The sequence below is a fragment of the Lagenorhynchus albirostris genome, chromosome 13, assembly GCF_949774975.1.
Source record: "Lagenorhynchus albirostris chromosome 13, mLagAlb1.1, whole genome shotgun sequence".
Classification (NCBI taxonomy): Eukaryota; Metazoa; Chordata; class Mammalia; order Artiodactyla; family Delphinidae; genus Lagenorhynchus; species Lagenorhynchus albirostris.
Window position 1 is genome coordinate 11796432 of NC_083107.1, and position 12386 is coordinate 11808817.

A 12386-nucleotide genomic window follows, 5' to 3' on the forward strand; every position below is an offset into this window, starting at 1 on the left:
CGCGCTCTAAGTGGGAGGAGGGGTGGCAGGCCGAATTCCGAGGTGGCCCCCCAAGAGTCCACCCCCTGTTGTACATGCCTTCCCTGTGTAACTCCCTCCCCTTGAGTGTGGGTGCCCTCTCTCCTGGCGGAAGTGCTATGGGCGGAGGTAGGCAATTCCACACCCAGAGGATGTCTGTGTTGACTGACCTTTATTCCCCACCACCGCTGGCCTGTGGCACTGACCAGACAGGTAAGGTAAATACAGTTGCTGTAGAAATCACTAGCCCTGCATCTTTCAGATCTTTATGGAACTAATTTCTGCAATGTCCTCCGGGGCATGGAATTGTTTTTAGGTTATTATCTTGGCTGTAGGAGGCCCTTTCCAGGACTCTGACTGGCCATTCCTACCATAATAGACATTATTCCTCTGGTAAGGGAAGCAAGACTGGCCAAATAGCCGCAAGGTGTGTCTGGGATCCCACTTGACCCTCTGTGAGATGGACTCTGGCCAAGACTTATCTTCCTCCTGACCTCCCTAAGCCTCTCTGTCCAAAGAATCCTAGTACTCCAGGGATTAGGCTCAGATAAGCACCATTATCTACAAATGTGGCTTTCAGTAAAATGAGCACAGACTGAGATGAAAGAATCCAATTCCAGATCCTCTCATTTGCTAGGTGTATACCAGGCAAGATCCTTAAGCTTCCTGAGCCTGTTTGCTCATCGGTAAATGAAAGCCAAAAATATTCTTCTGATAGTTTCTTGTTTGTGCTGCTGTGATAAAATTATGTACCAAGTGCTTTCCACACTGCCTAGAATATAGCCTAACGACCGTCAATACCACTCGCTTCTTCTTCTGGAAAGTGTAAAGAGGAACAGAAATGCATATTACGTTTATTTGTATTTTAACAACCCACATTGTCAGTTTTTAATTATTCCTCATTTATTTCCAACTTTTGTTGTTTTTTAATAACATAGAATTTAGGGATAGGAATTCAGGACTAGGTCACCCATCAAGTTGAAGAAATATTCTTACATGACAGATTGGTTAGATTAAGTCCTCAAGAATCAAATGAATTGATCCTTTTTTCAAATAATTGAGCTATAAGCTTTATCTTTTACTTCTATGTTTATGATTCAAAATTTTTATAGATTATACTCCATTTAAAGTCGATTCATCTTTTACTTGCTAATATATAATCTCTATCCCTAGCCTAGGATTTAATTTGGAAAAGATTTTTTTTTTAACTGCATAACTCTAGAATATGTGTGCTTCTGACCATAGCTGTTAGGAATGTGAATTGGTAAAGCATTTCTGTAGAGCAGATGTTATGGCTATTTAAAACAGATTGCAGTGGGAATTCCCTGGTGGTCCAGTGGTTAGGATTCCGAGCTCTCACTGCTGAGGAACTAGGTTCAGTCCCTGGTCGGGTAATAAGATCCCACAAGCCGTGTGATGCGGCCAAAAAACAAAACGAAACAACAACAACAAAAACGCCACAGATTTCGGGACTGCAACCTTAGAGTACATGATCCAGTGGGACCGGGGGAGGGGGCTGAAGAATTTGCATTTCTGACAAGTTCCCAGACGATGCTGGTCCTGAAGCTGCTGGTCCGTAGACCACACTTTGGGAACTACTGATGTAGAGAATTCTGGTAACATTTACTTAAAGCCAGAAAAATATTCATAAACTGTGACCCAGGATAAATGAAGATGAGTAGCCCCCAGCCCATCACCTGCTTTGGAGGCTCTCCAGCTGACCCCCCAGGACCTGCTACAACCCCACCTGGTCATGCAGGGCACACCCCCCAGCACTGAGGAGTGTGGTGAAGGCATGACCCACCCAGGGCAGCCCCAGGTTCTCAGGGTGTGGCCGGGGCAGCAGAGGGGAAGGGCAGTCAGGACCACATCCCAGCTCTCTGACCCTGCTTACGTTTTTTCTATTGCACTTATCAACATATATCATAGATTTGACTGGTTTATTGCATTTGTTGCCCGATCCCCTCACCTCTCATCAGAATGCAAGTTCCCTAGAGCAAGAATTTTTGTATATTTTGGGCAACAACAGTGTTTGGATCATAGCAGGTACTCAGTAAATATTGACTGACTATACCCATATGTCTGTATGTTCATAGTACTATTTCTATAAGGATGCACAAGAAAATGGCAGCAGGCTTTCTGTGGGCAAGGGACATTGGGAAAGGACTGGGAGTGAGCACAACTTTCTCCTGACTCTGTTCAGTCCTTTGAATTTTTCCTACCAACTGTTAAAAACAAGATGACATGCCCAAGATGGAGTTGCTCATGCTAAACCCCACGTCACCAAATTGAAACTTATATATACTTTTGGCTCTCCCTGAAATGGAATCTTAGCCCAGCCAATCAGGAATTGCCTGACCAGCACTAGGGAGGTCACCTGCCTGGCCAACCTCTGCCTGCCGACCCCTAAAGGGAAGTAACATTGCAATAACCAATCTGCTTTTTTGCCCGATATAACTTCTTGTTCCTGCTCCTCTGTGCCTATACAAGTTTTTCATTTTGTACAGCTACTTGGGGCTCCTTTCTATCTGCCAGATTGGGTGCGGCCTGATTAGAATCGATTTTTGCTCAAATAAATTCTTAAAAATTGTAATATGCCTCAGTTTACTTTTTAATACCTCATATGTCACCTAGCTTAAAAAACAGTTAGATCCCTATTATTGATTAGGAAGAACAAGTTGTAAGAGAAATAGGCATAATAGGAAAAAACTTAAGGAACACACACACACACACACACACACACACACACATACACACACACACACACTTAAGTATGGTTTGGTTAGTTAACACCTGAGACAGGCTTGAAGAAAAGTTCAGTGTTCACCGATCATACTCTTAAGTGGCCTGGACCTGAGGCCCTACCCCAGGCCCTCTCCCAGGCTCACTCCAGGGGGTCCCACAGGTCCTTTCCAGCCCTTTCTCCAGGCCCATGTTATTTGCAAGTGTCAAATAACAACAGTTAATAATTAATGAGGGAAAGAGAAGCCAGCCTGGGGCTGCTTCGGGAAAAAGAGAAAATCTCTAAGTCCAAGGAACTATAGGCCAGATGAGAATCCCCGTGTCCAAAAGGGACACAGAAGGAAACATTTAAAGAGAGAGAGAAAGGGGAGAAGCTGTGAACGAGATCCGACGTGATTTGTAAGCATCTCCGCTGGGAACCGGGAGCTGGGTTGAGGGATTAGAAGAGAGAAGCCTCCAGGATCCCGAAGGAAGGAGGCCAGGTTGGATCTCCAGTAGAAGCAGCTTGGAACTGGGAGAGCCAGGTAGAAGGACCTACTAGAGACAGGAATTTCACAAAGAGGGACAATAAACTGGAAATGTTCTCCCGAACAAAGCCAGGAGCGGTTTCTACCTCGGGTAACTGCTGAGCTAGTTATTTATTCCATTAATATTTATTGGGCACATCATTGGGTCAGACCCTATGTCAGAAAAATCATTCTCATTAAATGCAGAAGACTTAAGTGACCTGAGACTGTCTTACTGGAGACTTTGTAGGAGGCACTGATACTCTCCCCAGCCTTCCTTGGAAGGTGGCAGAAAAGCGGAAGACGTTTCCCACCTCCCAGATGCGGGGACTCCAGGAGAGGGGCGCCTCCTTCCCTTGGGAAGCAGCTTCTGTGCTTGCCCAGCAGAGGGCAGCCGGAGCCTGGGCACCAGGATCCCAGCCACCTGCTCAGGAAACCGGACAGATGGGTACCTATCCCTCACTGCCCACTGCAGTTTGGGCGTGATGCCCACTTGCTGACGGCGGTGGCAGCCCTAGAGAAACAGGATGCACCAGGAGGCTGTAAAAAAAATGCTGTTTTGAATTCTCTCTAAGCTGTGTCGCTTCTGCATGGCGTATGCTCAGCCCTGGCGCCCTGCCACGATCCCCCTCTCTAGCATACTGGGGCGAAGGATCATTTCCGTCTCATCCCAGGGCAGCCTGCTTGCCCCGTTTCTACTCACTATTCAAAAATCTGTTTTTTCCAGGGCATAGAATCCTAGAGCCCCAGAGCTGGAAAAAAAAACTCGGGGGGCTGCTTTGTCCAGGAGTTGCCATTTCAAATAACTTCAGAGGCAGGCGGTGAGCCTCAATTTGTGATGCCGATTTAGGGCGAGACGGTGGGGAATTACAGCGGCGATGGTGAACCGGAAGCCTAGCCTTGTGCAAAAGCACCTCCGTTCACTTGTTTTTCTAATTGGGAAAAAATAAAACATGGCCTTGGGCTGAGCTGGGGTCCTGACTGCCAGGTCTGCCCCTTCATCTCACAGTGAGAAACTAAGGGGTGCAGAAGGGGGGGGAACTACTTGCCCAGGATAGGGCCCGACTCCCTTTCTCACCCCAATCCCGTCTCTTTCGTGTTGTTTGTCCCTTGGAGGCACAGGGTCAATATCAAGCTACAGTAGTTGGGGATGACTTGGGCTTCCAGCTCGCCCTGCCCCGCAGCTGCTGATTACTCTTGGATTGCTTCATTTCCTTCCCTGGCCACCGATCCCGTTTGGAGCAAGCAGCCTCGCCCGGAATACAGGGCACTCCTTTTCCTCGCGGTGAGTCACAGCCTCGGAGCTGACTTGCAGACAGCCTGACTCCGAGTAAGGATCCTCTCCTCCTACTGCTTTTTCCAATGAATACCGCCAGCTGTGGCGTTCGCTTCCTCTGGCCATCTCCCTCTGGCTGTGCACTTTTATTTACTCCGGATTTACTCCTTGACGTGAGGTCCTACGGAGAAGTAGCCAGGGACCTTTCAACCTTGATTCCTCAGATCTTACCGAGAAATAAGGATAAGAAGCATAAAGTGCTGTTTTCCCATCAAGAGCTAAGGTCCCAGGGATGCTGCACTTGCTTGGTGTGGTTTTTCAAGCAAACCACTGAGGGTGGTTTTCTAAAAATCCAATCTTATATTTTTTTATTCAGGCAGCCTGGCATTGCTACCCTCTCAGGAGGCCGCGGTGGGCTCGGTGGGGATGCTTCATTAGGGCACAAAACTTTCGCTTCAGCCTCCGAGTAGCAGGAGCTCCCAAGTAGCAGGAATGGGGGCTGTGGCTCCATTATCAGTCATAGAGATACCTTTGGGACCTGGGCAAGGATTTACGCCAGCTCATTCTCACCATGACTAATCCCTTGAGAATTAGCACCAACTAACCCCATTGTCATGGAGCTCCTGCTTGCAATACCTCCCAAACTGAAGTGCAAAGATGACTAGGGTCCTGAGAATCTGGTCTCAAAAGAACATGGTCTTAAGAATATCATTTGAGTGGAGGAAATAACCTCCACTCAGATAACTTTCAATAACCTATTTATTCAAGGAAAAAGGACCAGAAAAAGGAACAAACAAAAAAACCCTAATGAGATTAGTTACCTGCACAGCATAGTGAGAACAGGATTGAAAGAATAAAGGAAATGAGGGGAATGACACTTCTCTGAAACTGCTTTTTTTTTTTTTTTTTTTTGGCGGTACACGGGCCTCTCACTGTTGTGGCCTCTCCCGTTGCGGAGCACAGGCTCTGGACGCGCAGGCTCAGCGACCATGGCTCACGGGCCCAGCTGCTCCGCAGCATGTGGGCTCTTCCCGGACCGGGGCACGAACCCGCGTCCCCCGCATCGGCAGGCAGACTCTCAACCACTGCGCCACCAGGGAAGCCCTGAAACAGCTTTTTGTTCTGACTTGCCTTTGGAACCATTGTAACATTTCAAATTTCAAAAATAAATAAAAATAGGGGCTTCCCTGGTGGCGCCGTGGTTGAGAGTCCGCCTGCCGATTCAGGGGACGCGGGTTCGTGCCCCGGTCCGGGAAGAGCCCACATGCCGCGGAGCGGCTGGGCCCGTGAGCCATGGCCACTGAGCCTGCGCGTCCGGAGCCTATGCTCCGCAACGGGAGAGGCCACAACAGTGACAGGCCCGTGTACCGCAAAAACAAACAAACAAACAAACAAAAAAAACACCTGAAGAATCCTTGAACCAGGGACAAACGCAACATCTGGTCCTCAAGCTGCTGCCTGCCCTCCCCCAACCCCGCCTCGGCCCCTGCCCCATGTCATCCCCTTTTTTGAAACAATAGGAATAATCCCACATCTCCCACAGGGGAACATCCTCAGCTGGCCGCTTCTCAGAATCTTTCCATTCCTGCCTGGCACCGTTGCCCCTGTGTCCTTCCCCAGCACCTGCTGAGAAGCCCCTGGCCCCGGGTGGCCACACCAACCCCTGCAGCTCTGTATTCACACCCCAACGCCCAGTTGGAAGCACTGGGACCCTGGGCAAGGCGGTGGCTTGGCAGGCGCTGGGCACGCCCCTCTGTCAGTGTGGTTTTTCACATCCTGTCCTAGTGGTGTGTTTATCTTTTCACCCCTGGATCCGGAGCTTAAGCGCAGGAACCAAGTCTTGCTTTTTTCTCTCCCCTAGAACAAGATACAGTTCTGGAGAGCATTTGTTTAATAGTTGATGGATGTTTTCCCTTAAAGCAACGTTTCTTAAACTTAAAACCACAACCTCAGTAAGAAATATTTTTTACATTATGATCCAATTTACACACTCATCCACACATGTATATAATTGAAATAAGAGTTTCAAGAAATAATACTTACTATGTTAGATGCACTTTGAGATTTTCTCTTTTATTTCATTTTATTCCTAAATGCTTTGTTGGGACTTGGTAGGTGGAAAGCCACTGTTCGAAAGCATGAAAGGAGAAGAGCTTCCCTTCCAGCCAGGATCAGATTAGGATTAAAGTGTAAACAAATGAGGGCCTCAGCCAGCTCTGATGTGCAGACAAAGGTCTTGGCCTCATTATCAAGCAGAGGCCCAGGTAGGGTTAGTGGATACACGCTGGACGTCACACTCCGGGCAGTACCTGGGCCTGGGCGTGCCCTTTGCAGCGTTCTCGTTCTGTCTTTTCTATCTTTCCTTCATTCCTTTAACAGGGCCACCTCCGCCTCACAAAGACTTCCTCTCACTTGGCTTGGGGCGTCACTTATATTTCATGCATACCTCTGTGACTGATCTTATCACACTGGCCTGTGATGCAATTCTTTTCACATGGCTGGCTGCTCACCTGAGTGCCTGGAGGGCCCCTGGCCTGGGAAAGCCACCCAGCAGGACTGCCTTGTGTGAATGAGGAGAGATGAAGGACTGCTCTCAGGGGGTCCGCGGGTGTCACCTCTTCCTCACGGCTGCTGGGTCGGGAGTGGCCGAAGGCTCCGAGCTCCTGCAGGAAGGGCAGGCCGTGGCAGGAGCTGCCCAGGGGCAGTGACTGGAGTTCAACAGTGAATTTCCAAAACTCGGTTATCTCTTCACTTTGTCCAGAAACCTCACAACTTAAGAAATCAAGACGATAGATCTGGGCTTAGGGTGAACCTTGGCGCTGAGGCAGTCTCTGAGGACTGGGGTTCCTGGAGCCCTGATTACAGTGGCGGATGACCGCCAACTCGGGGCCTGGCACTGAGGGTCTGAATGTGACCCAGGTCACTCGCCGCGGGTAAAGCCAACCCCGGGGCCTTGGAGCTTCCTCTTCCCTTTTGCCGTGCCTCGCTCTGAGCAGATGATGTGTATAAAACTGCGTGGGAGGGCAGTCAGTGCTGTGTCTCCACCTTCCGTGCCAATGTACCAATATTCCGGGTAGAAAGTGTTTTGGGGACGGTCAGGAATGACATAGATCGTGAAACATAAATAGTACATAAATCGCATTACGTCGGAAAATGTAAGTCACGGTTCTGCTGGTCCTGTGCTGGCGGTAATCACACATCTTCCACGCAGAAAGAAACAACAAACACAGAGCTCCACTCCATAGAGAGCTCGCCACCTCAGGAAGGAACCGGGGTGAGAACATCCCAGAACATTCCAGCTGCCGCCTGTGTCTGGGCCTCACTTGCTTTGCGTCTTTGCTCTTTCAGTGCCTTTTAAGAGGACAGCATCGTGCCGTCTGCCAAGGGGTACAAAGTTCAGTTTTTTTTTTTTAATGAATTTCAGCAACAGGATAGATTAAAAACAGACACAGAACCAATGACTGTTCCTCTTAACTGTTTACCTAGCTCCGTCCTCTCGTTGTTGCCTTGTTTGTCACAAAAAAGAGAACCTGGCCCTTGTTCCTCAGGAGCTCATGGTGTTCAAGACAGGTAACGTGGGAAGGCCTCCAGGCGAGGAGCACAGAGGGGTCTCAGCCCTGTGGTTTCGGGAAGCGACTGACACCTTCTGAGCCCCAGTTTCTTCTCGGCCTTGGAATTAGGATGACTGTACTGCACCCAGGCCTGCTGGGAGGAGGGAAATGAGGGGACATAGGTGGCAGCAGCTAGGTTTGGGAGAAGTCGGTAACTTTCTCAGGTGACGTTGGAGCCTGTTGCCTTCTGAGTGCGGAAGGAAGGTGGTAGTGAAGAGCCAGACTGGGCCGACTGGATTTTTCCCGTGGTGAATCCGTGGAAAAGAGAGCTGCATGGACAGAGAAGGGCCCCAGCCAGCCAGAACCGTCTGGAGTGTGTCCTGGCATTGGTTGTGCGGGGAGCCTTCGTGAAAGTCATGGCCTAACAGATTAGTCTGGGCACCTGTGTAGCTCGGCTGGAAGCCGGGTGAGGCTGGGGGCTGGGGAGTAGGGGCGAGTGGCTGCACTGAGGGAGGAGAGAGTGAGGGGAGGGGCAGGTGTGAGAGAGTGGCCACGGGAGGACTCAAAACTGGGTTTCCCTGTGCTCTGTCAGCCCCCTCCCCCTCCCCCCTCCCCTCCCCCTCCCCCCTCCCCCTCCCCCTCCCCCCTCCCCCTCCCCCTCCCCCTCCCCCTCCCCCTCCCCCCCCTCCCGCCCCCAAGTCCGTGTCTTTGCCTTTCTCCTCAGGGTCCTTCTTTTTTTTTTAACTATTCATTTATTTATTTATTGGGCTGCACCGGGTCTTAGTTGTGGCATGCAGGATCTTTAGTTGCGGCATGCAGGATATTTTAGTTGTGGCATGCGGGATCTAGTTCCCTGACCAGGGATCGAACCCAGACCCCTGTATTGCGAGCGCAGAGTCTTAACCACTGGACCACCAGGGAAGTCCCCGTCCGGGTCCTTCTGTCTCCATGCCACCCCTACTCCCCACATCCACCCTGTGTGTCCTTCTACCACCCAGGTCAGTGCGTACGTGAGGCTCAGCCAGTGCTTCAGACGACGCAGCTGCTGCCCAGTGGGTGCTCCCTGGGTGCCGGGGGCCGGGCTGGCTCTGACTGGGTCATGAGCGGGAGGGGCATGCCACCCTTTCTTTAGTCTGTGAGAGAGAAAAGCGCCTGCTGGCTACACCTCACAGGAAGCTCAAGCCAAAGGGTAGCACCTGACATCAGGTGCGGCACAGCCGGCTGGGTGAGAAGGGGAGGTGATGCCTCTGGGCTGCTGAGGCCGGTGGCTCCTTCTACCCAGGGCCAAGGAAATCAGGTCACCCTGCCCCTCTTCCTTCTGCTAGATGCTGAGGCACCGACTGCTGCCTCTGGGGCATCGAAGAAATATTCATGGACTAGCCCGCCAGGGCAAGGTACCTGGGTGAGGGTCTCAAACTGGTGGCCCACAGGGCCATCCCCCCTGCAGATGGCTTTTGTTTGGCCCACACAGGCCCTCTCACTCTGTTACACATCTCCCTTGTCCCCTCTCTGCCTCCTGTATTTGCCTGCCTTGTCTTGCCACTGAGCTTATGAATTTAGCAACCCCACCCTAAGAAACACAAAGGTGCTCCAGGAGCTTCTGACATGGCTGGGAAAATAAGACCAACATACAGGCCAAGAGGACTGAGCATGCCAGACCCAGTGTGCGGGACAGCCATCCTACTTTTGGAGTTTAGACGAGAGATCTCCCATGGAGGTCATGATAGAGGAATGTACAGAGGTGAGTTGCACACTGAGCCTCGCTGGAAGAGGAATGTTGGGATGGAGACTAGGGAGGAATGTTCCAGGAAGGGGAAGGACCGGAGGGGACCGCCTGGAGAAGTTTCACCTGGCTGGGCTTCATTCCACACGCAGCAGGGGGCACCTCTGAGGTGTTTGCATAAGGGAGCAATGACGGTGGCACAGAACAGTTCAAGGAAGGTAGCAGGGGCGGGGACAGGGGTGGGAGCTGAAAAGAGGTACCAATCTGGGAGGAAGTTTGAAGGATGTAAAGACCGGGCAGTGTGCAAGCTGAAGGATCCAAGGACACTAAGCTTGAAGCTTCAGAGCATCACAGAGACAAAGCTCTTGAATCATGGAGATGGGGAAGTCGTGAGAAGGCAGCTGCCTGGGGTGGGGTGAGAAGTTGAGAAATTTTGATTGAAGTGTGTTACATTGGATGGATGAAAAAGGTAGCAGGCATTTAGAACCGTGGACCCAGAGATGGAGGTGGTGATTTAGGGCGGCAGTGGATTAGAGCAAGAATCCCAAGGGAGATGTGGAGGGGGGGGAGAAAAAAAGAAGAGAGAGGGAGAGGCATTGGGGAAGAAGACGGGCATGGAATCGGAGAGGGAGAGCAGAGAGGACAACCTTAAGAAAGAGGTCCACTGACATCATCAAGTTCAGAGGATTCAGGAAAAGCGGAGCAGAGCAAAGGCTGGGGTCTGGAGCCAGGGAGTGGCAGACGTTTTGGCAGGTGTGGAGAAGACGGCCACATATGTCACAATCAGAGAGACAGCACCGGTGGAGAAGAGGCTCCTTATCTCAAGGAGCTCGTGGTAGATACAAGTGATGTCACCGATACCGACACCGGCTTGTGGTGAAGGAAGGTACAGCATTCATCTGCGGGGCGCCAAGCGGAGTACTGGCGACCTGTGCTCAAAAGACCTAAACTCCCCCCACCCCTTGGATTTCACGGAAGGATTTTGAAAGGCAACATTTGGGGTGAGAACTGCCAGGGGCATGCCTTTCTTCTGATTGGCTGGTGGTGAGGTAACAGGGTGATGTTTCGGGAATCTTAATCATCAACCTTCAGGTTCCAACCAGTCTGGGGTCTACTGCCTGGGCTCAGCATGTAGTCACTGTCCTCCACCTGGGTGGCAGGGGGAGCGGGGGTGGCGGTGGAGGTCTTAGTTTTGGCAGAAGGTAGTGTCACATTGTGATGTATATCCCTTGAGGACTCTGGGATATAGGGCTAGGACTGGGATATAGAACGTGGACTCTGTTTTTTCGCTGAACTATTGTCATTACTTTTCTTAACTGCTTTTCCTTTGTTTTTGCATTCCCTCACTTCTCTGCTAAGTAACTTCCTTGTTCCTGCTCTGGAACTCAGGGAAGTTCTAGGAGTCTAAAGCCTTTTTCTACAAACAAGAAATGGGGGACACGGAGGGGCTTTTGTATCTGGGAGAGCGCCGTAGGGTCCTGCTCGGTTGTGACAGTAAGAACAAAAGGAGAGTCCTGGAAGTTTGAAGGCAGAAGGAGACAATGGTGAGAAAAGTACTGAATCTGCTACGGAGAGATGATAAAATGAAGAAACGGCTCAGGCGCGGTGGAGGGGGTGGATGGAGACGCCAAGCTTGGATTTCACAACGGGCTGCATGCCCTCACCCCTCATCTCGGGCCCGGCTCTGGGTCCCCCCACTGTCTGTGCCCCTCACTCTTGGACTTGGGCAGCAGAGGGAAGTCGGCAGCTGGCCAGGTGAGGCACCTTGGGGGAAAGGCGGGGGTGTTCTTAGCTCAGCATTGGGACCCAGAGCACCAGCATCCATTCCTTTTCCCTCTGGCCCTGGATTCCACTCTCCTTTCTCTCTCAGGGGCCCCCATTAGAACTGGTAGTGATTGTCCAGAGGGCTGGAAACGTCCGTGAAGCCCTCTGATTGGCCCCGGTTTTAGGCTCCCCAGGCACAAGCAGACAGACAGGAAGTAAAAGTGGGTAACCCCGAGGAAGGGGGGCGGGGCGAGGCCTGGGTTAATCATCACAGTTCTTGGCGGCAAGTTCTCAGCCAGCCTTTGCTGAGGTGGCGAGTGACGACAGATTTAAAGTTCTCTCGGTGGCAGAGTCTGTCTCTTCACGATCTGGTTACCCACGCTGACCCCACAACGAGCACCAGGCCAACAGGCCCTGTGGATATAGGAACATCAACAAGCAAGGAGGTGCCTTCGAGGATGACCTCACTGGAAAAGCAAACATACACCCCCGGGGCGGGGAAGGAGGTGCGTGTTCACAGCTGGGCTGGGGAGGCTGCTCTAGAGACGACAGGGCAGGAAGGGAAGACGGATGGATGAAGGAGAGTGGTCTTGGTCTACACTGCGAGGCACAGTGTGAAGGGGAAGACAGATTTGTGCAGAAATGACAAGTAAAGAGCTGGAAGGAGAAAAAAAAAAGCCTACTGCTGGGGACGAGGGTCCAAAGGTCTCATTCTGAAAGAAGTTCTGACTGTGGGTAAAATGTTATCTAATGGTACTGCACGCTGCAGAGAAAGTGTTCTTGAACAGAAGAGTCGATTGATGCGG